At 38.6% G+C, this 15,059-nt stretch overlaps 1 protein-coding gene across 1 annotated transcript in view; it reads right to left on the reverse strand.

Moving 5' to 3' along the window:
- Positions 1-12,435, reverse strand: part of LOC100642932 (microtubule-associated protein futsch) — a 55,542-nt gene extending 43,107 nt beyond the window's left edge. The window contains exon 1 of the mRNA XM_048408529.1: positions 12,147-12,435. The gene's annotated coding sequence lies outside the window, so the exon portion shown is untranslated. The remainder of the gene's footprint in view (positions 1-12,146) is intronic.
- Between the last annotated feature and the right edge of the window lie 2,624 nt (positions 12,436-15,059).

A 15,059-nucleotide genomic window follows, 5' to 3' on the forward strand; every position in this document is an offset into this window, starting at 1 on the left:
TTATGCAAATTCGTATTTGTACGAATCGTTTGAAAAAAACGAAAATTATCTGGATAGAAAATTATCGTTTCTACCGAATATTACAAAAAAACATCGTAGCTTGGATATTTTATATATTTTTACATCGTATCATGCGCATTTTCTATATATTTTCCAATTTCTCGTAGATGCACGAACATCCGTAGTTTGCCAATTACTACAAATCCAAATATAAGAAGAAAAATATTTTTTCCTCGATAGAAAGTAATTTAATGCAGTTCGGATTGGATCATTTATCATTACCTCCATATTCATCTAAGATCAGCAAAACCGCGCTACTATTATGGAAAGCGATCGTTCAGAATTTATGACTCGATGTCGAACAGGCTTTCGAATCGCCGCCCTTCTCCTTTTACTTCCATAAACTTTGTAGGGTATAACGGTGATCGAGAGAATTAATTTTGCGTCTTCTTCGGTACGACTAATTTTACTTCCGTTATCGTTAAGCTATCTCAATCCTTTCGTATTCGACGGAACAAGCAAACGTTGGTCTGGAACTGGTTCGTACGACTGTGTGGTCATACGATGGATATTGCGAAAGGAGAGATTGTGAAACGGAGTTGGAGGTGAAATTGCTATAGATTAGTGTAACATATTGTCCGAGTTTGGACACGATTATTTCAACGAATCGATCATCCTAACGCAAAGGTCGATACAAAATTCCGAATGCTAGTAATTTTGTTCTTTACCGTTCTCCGGATTCCCTCGCGATATTTAATAGCCATGAAATTAAGTATGAAGTATGATCTGAAGTATGGATCTAAAATTATACTACCGCCCAATAATTCCGTCTAACCAAAATCGCTCCCTAAAACGAAGAAAGAAACCTCATCCAAGAAGCCCCATGATCCCACAAAACCCAATCTTCCTATCGCATTCTCGAAAACCATACACTACCTCTAATATCCCTGCAAGAAGCTACCTAATCTTTTAACGTGCGCTCAGCAACAGCGAACCATTCTTTGTACTAATAAACGATAACGTTTCCGTATTTATGGAAACACATGCTTTCTTTCACTTCCTAGCTTGCGTTCTATTCGTATTATTTACTATTTCTATGTATTATTTAATCAAGAAATAATCCTGCTAAGAATAAAATTGTACATTTTCAACTTGTTGGCTCGAGAAAATTGCATGTACGTTAAGGGGTTAAAGCAGCACACGTACACCATCGGTGCATCGAACCCGACCGCTTTTATGGGAGAAGATCAACACCTTTTCGTCGAGCCGGGTCCACTTTTCTCACCATGGTTGCATATGGACACGCGATACCGGGCGGAACGCGAGAACAGGAACAGGAATACAGGATGGTATCATAGTGCTCGACTAGCTCGTTATGGCAACAGAGACAGGCATGGCGGATTTCTAGCAACAGGCAGGCGTGTGTACACGCGAACCGTGCGCGTTTCAGCGTACAGAGAATGGGACCCGGGCGACACTTTCACTTGCATGCTGCCAATGTCCGATCGACTGTAGGCATGCGGTCCAACAACCGAGCTGGCGTTACAGTTTCGTTCCACTGGTCAGAGAATTCAGTTCCCCACGACTGACAATACGATCTCAGCCGGTCGGACAATGGACCTCTTGTCCAGGTTGCTCGAGCCGTCGATCGAGAGAAAGAGGAGAGATCGCGTCAAGATTCGAGAGAGTAAAAAGTTCCAGACGCGAAAGATCACCTTCGACGATGGTTTCTATGAATTGGATCCGTCTCTAAGGTGCGACGGTCTGTGGACTTTGCGCGTCAGCTCCTTTAGAAGTGGCGAATCCTTGTACTCGATACGTTTAGGATGTTCGCTATTAGACTACGAGATATCTGTGCGAATTTTTACAATTTTAATTTTGCAATATTAAACCGCGAATTCTTACGCCGATTCTATATATAAAATTTTATCTACTTGACGTTGAAGGAGAGTAGTAATCCGGGTAATTCCGCCAGGATGAATATCGGTCGGCTGTTGTAAAGAGTTGAAAGCAATGGAACGTTGGTTTTATCGCTGGGAAAGCAGTTTGATTATCTGGCGTTCCTTAAGAGGGTAGAATAGGCTGGTTTGGTATCATAATCGAGGTCTCTTCTGTGATAACGTATTGTAAAGGAAAGAATGGCATTTCGAGGGAATTCCTATGGGAATATGTGGAACGATCTTGAATGCACGAGAGGTGGTCGCGAAAGACGAGAGTAGGTTATACAATCGAAATAACTAGGCGCGTCGTGCACGTTTGTTGAACTTCCGTCATCAACGGTTGACCTGTTAGGGAAATAAGAACATGCGGGCAATTACAGTTACGCGAATTAAAAATAGAAAGATATTTTGAAAGTAGGAAGACAGCTGTGATGGATTGTCCGTATAATAAGTGACAAGAAAAATATATATAAATTATAACATCGTAACCGTTACGTAAATGAACGATAATAAATAACTATCATTTTGCCGATAAATTGACTAATTCTTTATATAAGACGATTATTATACCAACAACAGATTTAAATTTCGTTTTCTTAAGTTAATCCTCTTACGGGAATGATAAAAAATATAGTCGCAGTATTTTGCATTAATTTGAAAATTGAAAGTTAAATAGATCACTTTCTACGGTACTAATTTTACAATCGCATAGCAACACCGTGATAAATAAATAAAATAAAATATGGAAAGTATACATAATGCGATATAACGTTAAAGAGGTGGAATGGAATTAAAAAATGAAGCGATGATTTGACGTAACAGCCACAAAAAAATGATAATATCGCGTATTAGACAAAACCAAAGTGACCCATTTATTATTCTGCAACGCCTGCTGTTTGACGCTTCATAAATTTGGCGTTAACTAGCTTATTAATCATTTCCTAATAAACTTCTTTTACAACAATAATGAGTTGTATTATTTACTACGATCGGTGTTTACCCACAGAAAAATGATTTACACATGAAAACACAGAGTCACTGGATAGATAATAAGGCAACTAAAAATAGTACACCATTAAATTTCACGCCAATTATCCGCAGTGGTAAATTTCTTATACCTATCGATGCTTCGTAAAACGTATTATTTTACCTATCCGATATCTTTATTCTCTTTTATAAATAATACAGGAAATAGGTAATCGAAAGTAACTCTGCATGAAAGCAACTACGAAGTTCGATTGATTTTAATCATCCTGGGAACTGTATACGTAAAAGCGAAACTTTCTTCGTTAGAAAAAGAAACAGAAACAGTTTATGTGGTAAAAGGAAAATTCTGGATAATTTTCGCGTGCAAGAGGAAAAGCAGGAATTCGAATGCACTTTCGAGTTGTGGTTACCGTGCTCGTTCGCGATTGCCAGGAATTCGGAATGACTTATGCTCGGAGAAAGCTCGGCTCAACCTTTAATGGAATCTCGGCTGCATCATCAAGGACGGCTACATCGATGTAACCGCGACAATTCCACTATGGAAAGGTTAATTTAATTCATTCGATCAGCTTTATTCTCTTTCGTTTGGTAGAACATAGGTAAATTTTTCACAGAGTAGATATTTAAAATAGATAAGGTAGATATTTCACGACCAAATTTTTATACTTTCCTCGTATTTCATTAGCTTTTTCTTATGTGAAACGTTCGATCATGTACGGATACGAGAACAAGAAATCGTCGATTAATCAGAAAGAGTCGCGTATTATCGCGAGGAAAGCTGAACATCTTTCTCTACGTAGTTTCCATGACATCATCGAGGTCAATTTCTTCGTGTTGTTCGATCAAACGATTCGTACAATCCGGTTAGATACGATTAGTCGGACAATCAACGACATTCTTGATCGTTAGACAAGCAAACAGGTAAAATTAAGAGAGGAAGGAAATGAGAGAGTTGGAAGTCACTCGATGATTAGTATAATTAGAGACGAGAGTCGTAGTTGGCAGTATATTTATCAGATTCTAATTAATCAGAAGTAATTTACAGCGAAATTCAGTGATCACTTTTCCTTAGCGATTAAACGTTCATTACTTGCTAAGTATCTTTCATTGTTCAATTACTCTTAATGATAATTTCGTTACTTAAACCACGTAATTATGTTCTATGTTATCTCAGGGATCGTGCTTTTGTGTCGTGCTTCTTATTGATGGTTTCGTTGACTCTTGAAAATGTTGACAATTGTATGGTAATTATCTCGTCAAAGAGATTAATATTAGCGTAAAACGTGATTATTATTAAACGTTCGAATCGTATAGATCAATCGGTGATAATCAAACGATGAATTTAATGGCAAAATTTTATTACCACTGATGTTTTATATAATTATTCGTTTATTTCTCCATTTATTTTTACATCGTTCGATCTGAATGCGGAAAACACGATTCCTTGGAAGCGTTAACTCAACCGGAAGCTGAAACGCCGCCATTAACATTCCGATTTCGACTCGTGGCAAGTGTGAACGCGACTTGATCAACCTTTTTTTGCCCTAACGGTAACGTCAAGGACGTTTCCCTTTGTTTTTCTTCTTTCTTCTCGTCTTCTTCCTGACACCCCTTGCGTCGAACAACGATTACCGTTTCCACGGAAACTGGAACGTCAGGGAACCAGATGGAAACGAGAGCTCCGCAACGCGTGCAGACAGGAAGATGTTGATGCAATCGTAATCAACCGACAACGCAACCTAACTGTCTCTTCGTCTAATGGAACCGTTCGAGGACAACGATTGTCCGCTGGTCTAGTTGCTTATACTGTATAGTTATCGGAGGTCGCGGTTGTGGAATGGGATCCTTCGGCCTTTCACAACCTGTTCTCGTGGCTTTACGTGGTCGAACCGTTTGAGTACGAGTTGAAATATTTTGGAAAAATTCTACGAATGAATTTAATTGAAAATTATACGAACGAAACGATTATTCGTTACGCTAAACAATTTCAATAATATTGCCAAATAAACTAAAGCGATAAAACTCATCGAATATAATCATGCCGAATCCTTAAACGTTTCTTCTTCGAAAGAACGAACGTTCTCGAGCGTAAATTGTCATATACGTTGCAAACCCTTCATACGCGGCATCTGTGTAAAATTTAAAATTATTCATAATAGACAATATAACTGAACGAACGTTTCCCTTGTCTTCTCGAATGTTACGACTAAAAGGATCGATCACGATTAGACCTCGTGACTGGGGGATTTCTAGGCGGGAGAAAAACCTGTTGCGCCCCATGGATGGACAGAAGAAATCCTCCTGTTGCTTGATTACTCACTTAGCAGCTTTCATTTGAGTTTCTATCAACGCAGCTGGTTACTTTCGAGTACGACTCGCCGTTTTTCAGCTTAGTGTCTCCCCTATCCGACTATGGTAATTGCCGTTTCGTTTCGTGATGCGCGATGGATATTCGTTTCTACGTATATTCCATCCTTGTCTCGTTTCGACGAGCCGTTTTTTTTTTTCATTGTCTCGATGAGACAATGGAATGGAAGAAGATTTTTCTTTCAGTCCATTTAGCGTGTCTTCGATGAAAGTGAGTTCGATAGGCTGCTGTTATTTTTCTGTTATATTTCAGGATCAAGGTTTAACCCTAGCATCAGGTTTTTATATCTTTCCTAAAATCTTTATTTTCTGAAAATACTTAGCGAAAATATCAGACAATCTAATCGCTCCGAATTTCCATTCTTTGGATACCTTTTACGATTTCATACCGAAATTTATGCAAAAGTTTGAAATATTAACAACAGACATAATTTCCCATAAGTAAGGTAACTGATCAATAGAGACAAGTTGAATCTACGAAGTCAACAGTTTGTTCTAATGATACCGAAGGTGTCCGAGTATTCTTGGAACGCGTGTTCTCAATTCGACTCGTCCCGATTTCCGCGGATTTCTTTCCAGCCGCGTACCTTTTCTCCGTCACTGACTCGACAGCGATCGCTCGTCTTACTTGCGCGATTTCAAATGGATTTCATTTCGACTTCATTCCAAACACGTCGTTTATTTCGTTAAAAGACAAAATGAAACGACGCGTGAAGGTATTCTCAAATAAAGAAATTGTTGCGTGTAAGAAATTTTCAACGATGGTTCGATAATGGCTTAGGCAACTTTGCGTGAAAAAGAGTGCACAAATTAAATGTTACTCTGCAGTATATTTCGATCTGTTAGATTTGCTCGCAGGGCAAAATGTACATGTGCCTAAAATTCACGTGGCGGTCAACGTGTTAAAAGTGTAAACGTCAAACAAGAGGAAGCTCTCTGGTGACCCAAAAAATAGCGGCTCCTGCCGGTCCAACGATCGCCGAAGAATCCGCGACCGAGCTCTCGAAGAAGTCCTGTTACCTTGGTACCGATATGTTAATTCAAAAGTAATAAGGTATTTAGCGAGGCCTCCTTCTCGATCCGGTCGGTGGAACTGGCTGAACGATGACTCGCTTCTGCCAGCCAGACGAATTTTAAATGGTGAAAGTCTCCCCTTACTCGATCGATGCGTACGAAAAACGTCGTGTCCTACAACGATACGCGAAAAATGTGATCGTACGTTTCGGACTGCCTTCGTTCATCTATCGTTTGGATCGACATTTCTTTCTACGTAGGAATCGTATTGACTTTAAAAGGTTGTTTGCGTAGAATTTAAAATAGAAAGAAGACGTCTTAAACTTGAATCGGATAAGATCTCTTTTCAGAAAAGGAGGACGATCTTTCGAGTTCAACGGTTTACGCGTAAAATGAAACCGATCGAGTGGATCTCCCTGTGAAATAGTAGAAAAATATTTCGTGTTTGTCGGGTCGAAGATGTTTAGGATAACATTTCTTAACGATAGAGAATATCTCAACTTTGATGAATCTATCAAATTATAGATTAAAAATAATCAATACAAAATTAGTAATTAAAAATTTGAGAATTCGAGATCGGAGATTAACGAAAGTCTTCTTACTCGATCGTTGGATATTTCTCCGCATACGTGAAAACATATGATCGTTGATGAATATTTTAGAATTACAATGAATCGATTCGTGTCTTACTTGCAAGTCTTTCGTTACTCGCTCGGTCCTTTTTACTGCGTTTTTCAAAGGGAAATCACGCGAATCAGCCATAATTGCGAGATAAAGTAACGCGTTATAAGTGACTAAACGTTTATCGGTTTGATTACTTGCGTATTGTCGAACAGGATATGAACAGCATACCAAACAGGATGAAGAATGCGGATAGAACGTATTCAAGAAGCTCGAAAGATTAGATACCTGTCCTGGTTGAAAATATAATATCGCGTGATTCAGAAATGGCGGTCGTTTAAACAATTTTAACATGAAATTAGACTAAACTCTTTAAATTAAAATGGCTCAAAAATATTCTCTATTCTACTTCTAAAAAGTATTAGTAAAAACAGGAGATTGAAATTACTAAAAAATGTACGTTTTTCAAGTGAAAAATCAAAGAAAAAATAAAGTATCTATCGAATCGTCGAAATTGTAAATGCATATACTATAAATGCTAATATTACATAAAATAAATGAAAATCGTTTATTTTAAATTACAATTTACCCGTAACCATTTGTAACTAGAAATATCTCTAACGAAGAAGAAACGTTTATCGTAGTTACAAATAATTCACGTCAACCAACTATCTCATGACATAACAAACGTGATAACGTTTATTATAAAACATTACGTGCAACGCGTTTGGACGATGGCGCTTTCCATTTTCAGATGCATCGATGTTAATAAATGTTCCTTTTGCAATTGATCGTCGCATGTGCGTGCTTACGTAAATAGTATTGCGTATGGAACACGTTCCGTGGCGCACAGATCACAATTCGACACGGTCTTTATACGAACTTTTACATAATCGAACGGTACGAGCCACGATTGTGACCGATCATTATATTCGTTCAAATCGTTTCATCGTTATGAAAGTCCCCACAGAAATGATTTTCCTCGTTAGCGTACGGACGAAAGTCGGTTCGCTCTTTTAGCCAACATAACAGACGAAATGAAGTTTGATTGCTTCACTCGCAAAAGTGTACCGTAAATTGTTCTGGATCGATATAATGGATACTTATTTTCGAGGAAAGAAAACAAGCAAGTACGAACGGTTTCTTGGTACATTTTCCATTTACAGTTCCCGTTGAAGAATTATTCGTATTGTATTTGTGAAAATTAACGTTCAAATGCCTTTTCAGGTAATTAGAATTTCAACTTCTCATATCAAAAAGACCTAAAATTGAATTCTCCGCTTACACCGTTAAAAGAGCTACGTACAATTAAAATCTTCGTTTCCAACATCTCGAGAGACCCATGGTAACGTTCTAGGATCGTAAGATCGAGTCTGGTTTTCTCCTTCGAGGCAAGAACGGAGCTCGTATTACCCGCGGTGTTCGATAAACAGCGAAGCATAACCGTGGCAAGGCACATACGCACGTAGCCGGCTATTTTCGATCCGGTGGCCGTTTTGAAATCGAACAGGCCGCTGTGAATCGGAGCACGCTCCGCGGGGTGGTTTGTCGGTGGCTCGTTGCACATACAAGTGTAGCGCCGCAGGTGTAGCCTCGAAGTGACGTCAGAGTCCATTGTTCGCCGCGTGGCGCAGCATCATGGATCTTGAGCTGTTCGCAGTGCAACGACTTTCCTACGTCGCCTTTCTTAGTCGGTTCGTTCTCTTCTTTCTTTCTTTCTTTCTTTTCACTCCCTTCTCTTCTCGTTTTCTTTGCTGCTTCGTGGCGTTTCGACCATACGCCAAAACAACGCATAAAGGCAGCCGTCTTACGTATGCGTGTAAAGCGAATCGTTCGGAAAGAGAGATTTTAAATTCGAACAGTTGTGAAAAATTTGGAATCGTTGAAATTGGAAAAATTCGTCGAATAAAATTTTGTTGTAGGTAGAAGTCATTTTGGAGCTGAAAAGCAGATCGAATGGGATTTCCTCGAAGGTAAGAAGGCCAGCTTTTATTCGAAGAATTGGTTGGCTGAAGTTTCGTTAGAGGTAGAATTCGTCGAAAAGTTGAGAAATCGGTCGAACGAGAGATTTTTTTAGAAACAGTGGTTGTTTTCAAGTCGAGAAGCTGCTTCAATGACATTTCTTTGAGAGTCAAAATCAATTTCAAGGAACCAAGAAGAACAATTAAAACGGCTTGGAATAAACGAAAAAAAAGGAGAAGCGCAAACATCGTGAGCAAACCACAGATTCGCCAGGGTATTTCCTTTTCCTAATGAATTCGACGAAAGCCTTTTCACCATGTACGCTCGCGCGCACGAGTTAACGTGGAGGTCGATGGAATTTCAGACATCAAGGCGAACCGCGGATCTTTTATTTACGTTCGAACCCCCGTTTCCGATCCGTAACAAGGAAGATCTTTAAAAAATCCGTAACCAACGTGTCCCGTGAACACTGGACCCACGAAGCTCACAGCTCTGCCTGGGCCACGATGCACGCGTCTTCTACAGCCGGTTCGACTGCATTTCATGGCTACCCTACACACACGTGCACGTCACCAATACAAGAAAACGTTTCCCCACGTTCCGTGTGCACCACGTATACACTTTCGATCTCATATGCAAAACACATGGAAACGATTGAGCGAGCCACGGACCGGCCTCGAGTCCAAAGCCTGGCGAAATTTCGCCAGGAACACGATTGATGAATAATGGTCGCGGCGTGAATGGCGAGGAAATTTTTGTTTCTGCAGGATCGGCTCGTGATGTAGTGCGACGGATATTCAGTGGGTGGTTGGAACATGCAGTGAGATAAGATGGATCAATTTTTGATTGATTTCTGTATTACGAAGATCACAGATGCCAAACACGATAAGATATATTTCTTATCTCCTATAGAAGTGGAATATTTAAATTCATTTCGTCGACCAATTCCATGTGAAAATTATCCTTTCCTTCTGATAAGATATTCAAGTTGAATTTACTGCGCGTATCTACTATATACGTAGATCTGTAGATAGGAATATATAAAGATAATGTACAAACTGAGCAACAACTTACAACTCACTCTGACAGATAATTACCATAGCCAAGAAAATCTTAATTTTCAACGAATTACCCTGTACCTGGGATTCATTTACAAGCGGATAATTATCAATATTTAAGAAAATCTTAATTTCTTGCTAATTGTCATCGTTTTAGACTCTACTTAATGGGTATAACTGTCAATGGCCACGAAAATATTTTTCTAAATTAGCCTAAAATCCACGGAAACTTCTCTAAGGAAATTGGCAACGTTATTAACCGCGTTTCTCGAATTTGTTAAGCCTTGATTTCGCTCCTATTTCAGCAGATAAAAACTTTTAACGTTTTGAGAACATTTTATGCAGAGATTACGTGACAATAACGTAACGTATCAATAACGATTCCTCTGTTTTATCTTCAAATTTAAAGAAACTTTTTAGCCATAGAAACATGCGATTGAATCGTAAATAGCTCAAAGAATTCAACAGGATCAAGTATTATACAACTTTTGCTAATGAATTTTTATATATCTCTAAAAATTTCATATACATGCTCTCAAGTTCAAAATGAGGAGGCTACGTAAATATTTCCACCGTCCAAAAATTCTACGCATTCAAACAAATGAAGCAAATTGAAAAAAGTATAAGAAGATATAAGCATCCGATTCCAGTAATTGCTTCCCCTAGCCATGGCACACATACGATAATTCCTCTAGAGTCTATGCACTGTTGGGTTCTTTATCCTATGAAAGAGATCTCAGGACACTTAGAAGACACTTAAGATTCCACCATCTAGCCGCAACGCATTCGTTCGGCGTGTTAGCCTAGCATGACTCCATCTGTGCAGAGGCGCACGTAGAAAGGAACACGTCCGTCCGTTCGGCCTAACCTCCCCTTCCCGGACACGCCTGGAATCACAATTTCAAATCGAATCCTCCTAACCGATTCTCCGATCATTTGCCTAACCCATGCAAAGCCATGACTTCGCTATAGTTATTTACCGAACAATACGGACAATTTCATTGATCATTTTAAAAAGATTTGTCATTGAACTTGTTTATTAACTTTGGAAAGATCAATGATAATGTTGAAATAATCTTGAAATGCGATCGAAATGATTTTCAGCGTCTGTTCTACATCTTGAAATTCTACTTCAAGTGTCCTTGAGAATCTTAAGGAAGTAGTAAGAGTCGTCTTGGATCGTTGATCATTGGAGAGGTTTATAAGCAGTTAGTTAAGGCCAGATGATGACGCCTGGTAAGCTTGAAAGTAAATTTTATAGAGCTTCATCTTAAATTAAATAACTGGGGAAATAGTAACGTTTAAGAACATCTCCTATTTTTGTTACATTCTTATATATTGCTTTAAAAAATGTTCTTTAATTATTTAAGTTTACGAGCTTCGTGATATTAATTTTTATGGCTAGGATTTTTTAAAAATCCTACTGTAACACCTAATTAAATGGAACTTACGATTATCAGACCATGTAGTGTAATTATGCAGTTAATTATTAGATTTGAAGTATCATTAAAAGTATCGCGAGAGAGAAAATTGTCTCCAACAGCTTTCCGATTTTCTTATAAATTCTAATCGCAACAGTAACTCGCATCGTTTGGTTTGACATTACGACCCTAATTAAGATTTTCCATGACACGAGACTGTCTATTTTTAGTCACGCTATAATCATTCCGTGTAAAGAGACTTCTACGTTTCTATATAGTCTGTTCGATCTAACGCACTTTGCATCTTTATGCAACACAGACTGAACAAAGGGCGTTTAGAAGCGAAAGATCGTCGACTTTATCACCGTATCGTGCATTCGAATAACCGGTCAGTGCTCCTGCCAGCCACTTTCTTTGTTACAGCGCAGCTCATTTGCAGCAGGGAACTCAATGAAATTAATTCCTAGACCTTAACTCGTTTCCGTAGGGTGCCTGCTGTTACGAGCATAACGGCAACACCTACTCTCAGCCTACTATCTGATACGAACATCCCTATAATTAATGTATATATGTACATACATCGACCAACTTGTACCACAAGTGATTTTTCTCAAAGGATCTACCTTCAACATGACAGAAAAACACACGTCTTCCTGTTCCAATAAAATCAACGATCACCAATATCAATCACTCGTTAAACATTCTCAATCTCAATTGCAGAGTATCCGAGAATTTATCGTAGAACGCAAAATTTCCAGTAGCACGAACAGACTCACCCTCGCCGGCGTTCCTAGATCCCCATGACACTTGGTACACTGGTAAACACAACGATCGTTTTTGGATCCTTTGAAACGTATTGAACAAGTTCCACCGTGAGTGTCTCTCTGATATCCTTTGGATCACGTGTACACTCGCGCGAGCAGTTTACGACGATCAATTTCGGGGTGAAAAATCGCAACGTGACGAAAGAAACGCGGGAAAACACGAACTGACCGGACGCTGACGAGACGAGCGCGATCCGAGGCCTTCCCTCGCGATGGAAACAGACTTTGGGCCCCCGAACTGGCCGCTGCTCTCGGCCACAGGACCCAGGACAGCGTGCGCATGCGTCGAGAAACCCCCACCATGGTGAATTGGGTCTCATGGTGGGGGAACCAACCGGCAACCCTCTTACGTGGACCTGCTTGTTTTCACGACGTCCCATGCACACCCGATTCGTCCACCTGCGGATTTTCCTGCTCAGGTGGCAGCACCTCATCTGACACCCGATTCAGCCGGTGTTTATTACAGTGGCGTAAGAAGGGATTTTTTTTTCAATAAGCAGGGTTTCCACGTTGAATTCAATGAATTGCGATGGTGAAAGCTGTGGAATTTATTTGAATTTTTGAAGGAAATTGCAGAAGATTTCATGATTGATGTTCCTTTGGTCTAATTTTATTTATGGTTCTTTATTTATTTTATTTTATCTATCCCTATTGTTTATTTCTATTGTTCCGAGGGTTCAATTTTTTTTAGGAACGAATTTATCAAAGCTAAAAGGAGTTTCTTATCTCTCGGTCGTTTTTATTTAAAGTATAGTTGCAGATATTAAACGGGATAGACAATACTTGGAATATATTTTGAAATCTCTGAAAAGTGTAGTGCTCGTATATTATAGTTTTGTATTTTTTGAAATGACGCTTAAATCGAAGGAGTATGTATTAGGTTTTCCCATATATCCTTCAAAGTTCATATCTTTCAAAAAGTTAAAATGTCGATAAAGATTCAATTCAATTTCCATATGCTACAATTTGTTTCTAAAGCAGTAGTTTACATATTTAAAGTGTAATTAAGCTGAATATATGAATATTATCTGTTAGCTTTAGTCTATTGCACAATCTTCTAACAAATTATCTATTATGAATCAGATGCAACTTAACGTAAAAACAAATATATTGTTTACATAATGAAGTATATTGAAATATGTTTACTCGAAATTGCTATGCAATTTTGAAGTTCAATTACTATCCTTGCAATGTCTTATGTAATTATTTCCGCTTTTTTTTTATTTTAAACATCACGACATCGAGACATCCTGACAGCGATTTTATTACGTTTTCCTTTCATAATTTACTATCTCGAGGTGTAATTTGAAAGTGTCTCTTGAAACTAGTACAGTGTACAGCGTATAATAATCTCCGGAGCACTCAAAATTATTATCGAAGACGTACAGAATTACCGGCCAACCCCCTTCGTGAACCTGTTTCTTTTCATTCTGAACACTATTCACCTGTGGATATTCTCGTTCGCCTAATCCTGGCGCCGCATTGGCGTAAGAATGATCTCTTCCGCTTGTTTACGATTTCTAGTTTCTCGGGTCTTGAAGAACTTGATTCTTCGATATTTTAATGAAAATGTTGCTACGAAGAATCGATATGATCATCGTATGAAAAGTTATCGTCGAGATTATTCCTTAATTTCAGTAAAATAATATAAATCATGAAGCGGTTTTTAATGTGATTAAAACGCCCAATACTCGGTGTAATCTCCACTATAATAAATCTTTCGAACTGTTCTCATAAAAGTTCCAATTCATTGCGCAGAGACAAATATACTGCTCGGTGTTGGATTCTGCCAGCAATTTTCTCTTATGCGGCGCCACTTTTGTTTTTCATTCCAAATAAAAAGTTGAATAAGGAATTAAACAGCAACATGGAAATGTTCTACGATCTTTGTTCCAGGAAAAACTCGGAACTGTTACATAGTTTGCGTAAATCATTTACTTTTTTCGCAAATTTTTCTTCGCATTACGCAAGTTAATCGTACGGCCCATTACGTTTCGTTTGCGTCTGCCCGGTAATTACGTGGTTAAGCGTAATAGTAATACATTTTCAGACATAATTGGACGATATATATTGGACATAATGGAACAATAAATTCGTATTTTTGTCGCTAGCTTTCCCCGCATACGTGAGCTCCTGATCGTCGTTATAAATTTTCGAATCATTTCGTCGATGCTTACGTAATTATTTCACTGTTGGACAGCGTGTAACGTCTGATTACATAATGTCGCTACCATTAACTTTAATTGTCCTTGGCCAACGAATTCATTATGCTAATACGCGAATGATAGAAATACAAACTATTATACATAAATAGGCAATTGAAATAAAAGTATAATAGTAAAGTAGATTGTATTTTAGCAATTGTTTGTAAGATGTGAAAAAGATTTCTAAGATATAAAGAGATGTATTACAAGAACATTTACGCGAGAGTAATATCGATTGGAGGAAATTCTGATATTCTTAACGCTAATGATATAATAAATATCAAAGTCGAGGAAACTGTATGGTTACAAATGTGCAAACAAAGGAAAGAGAAAAAAGAATCATCGATCAGATGATTATCTCAGTAGCTGTGCCCTCGACCGTGCTGCTTCTTCCTCGATTCTTAGACGATACGTTCTATCTGGAAGAATTTCGCATTTGTTCGTTGAAAAAGGCGAGGGGAAAGGAGAAGAAACCGAGAGGAAAAGGGACTAAGCTGCATCAACGGACAGTTGGATGCACATCGTTGACCTCACCGTACGTTAATAATTCACTCCTCTTCCTTTCGTACCTTCGGTTCGCTTTCGTGCTCGTTTGTGTGTTGAAAAAATAATTACGATCGCCTCGTGCAGCGTTCATCGTCTTCAAAGCCTCCTTCTGTTT

The sequence above is a fragment of the Bombus terrestris genome, chromosome 9 (assembly GCF_910591885.1).
Source record: "Bombus terrestris chromosome 9, iyBomTerr1.2, whole genome shotgun sequence".
Taxonomy (NCBI): Eukaryota; Metazoa; Arthropoda; class Insecta; order Hymenoptera; family Apidae; genus Bombus; species Bombus terrestris.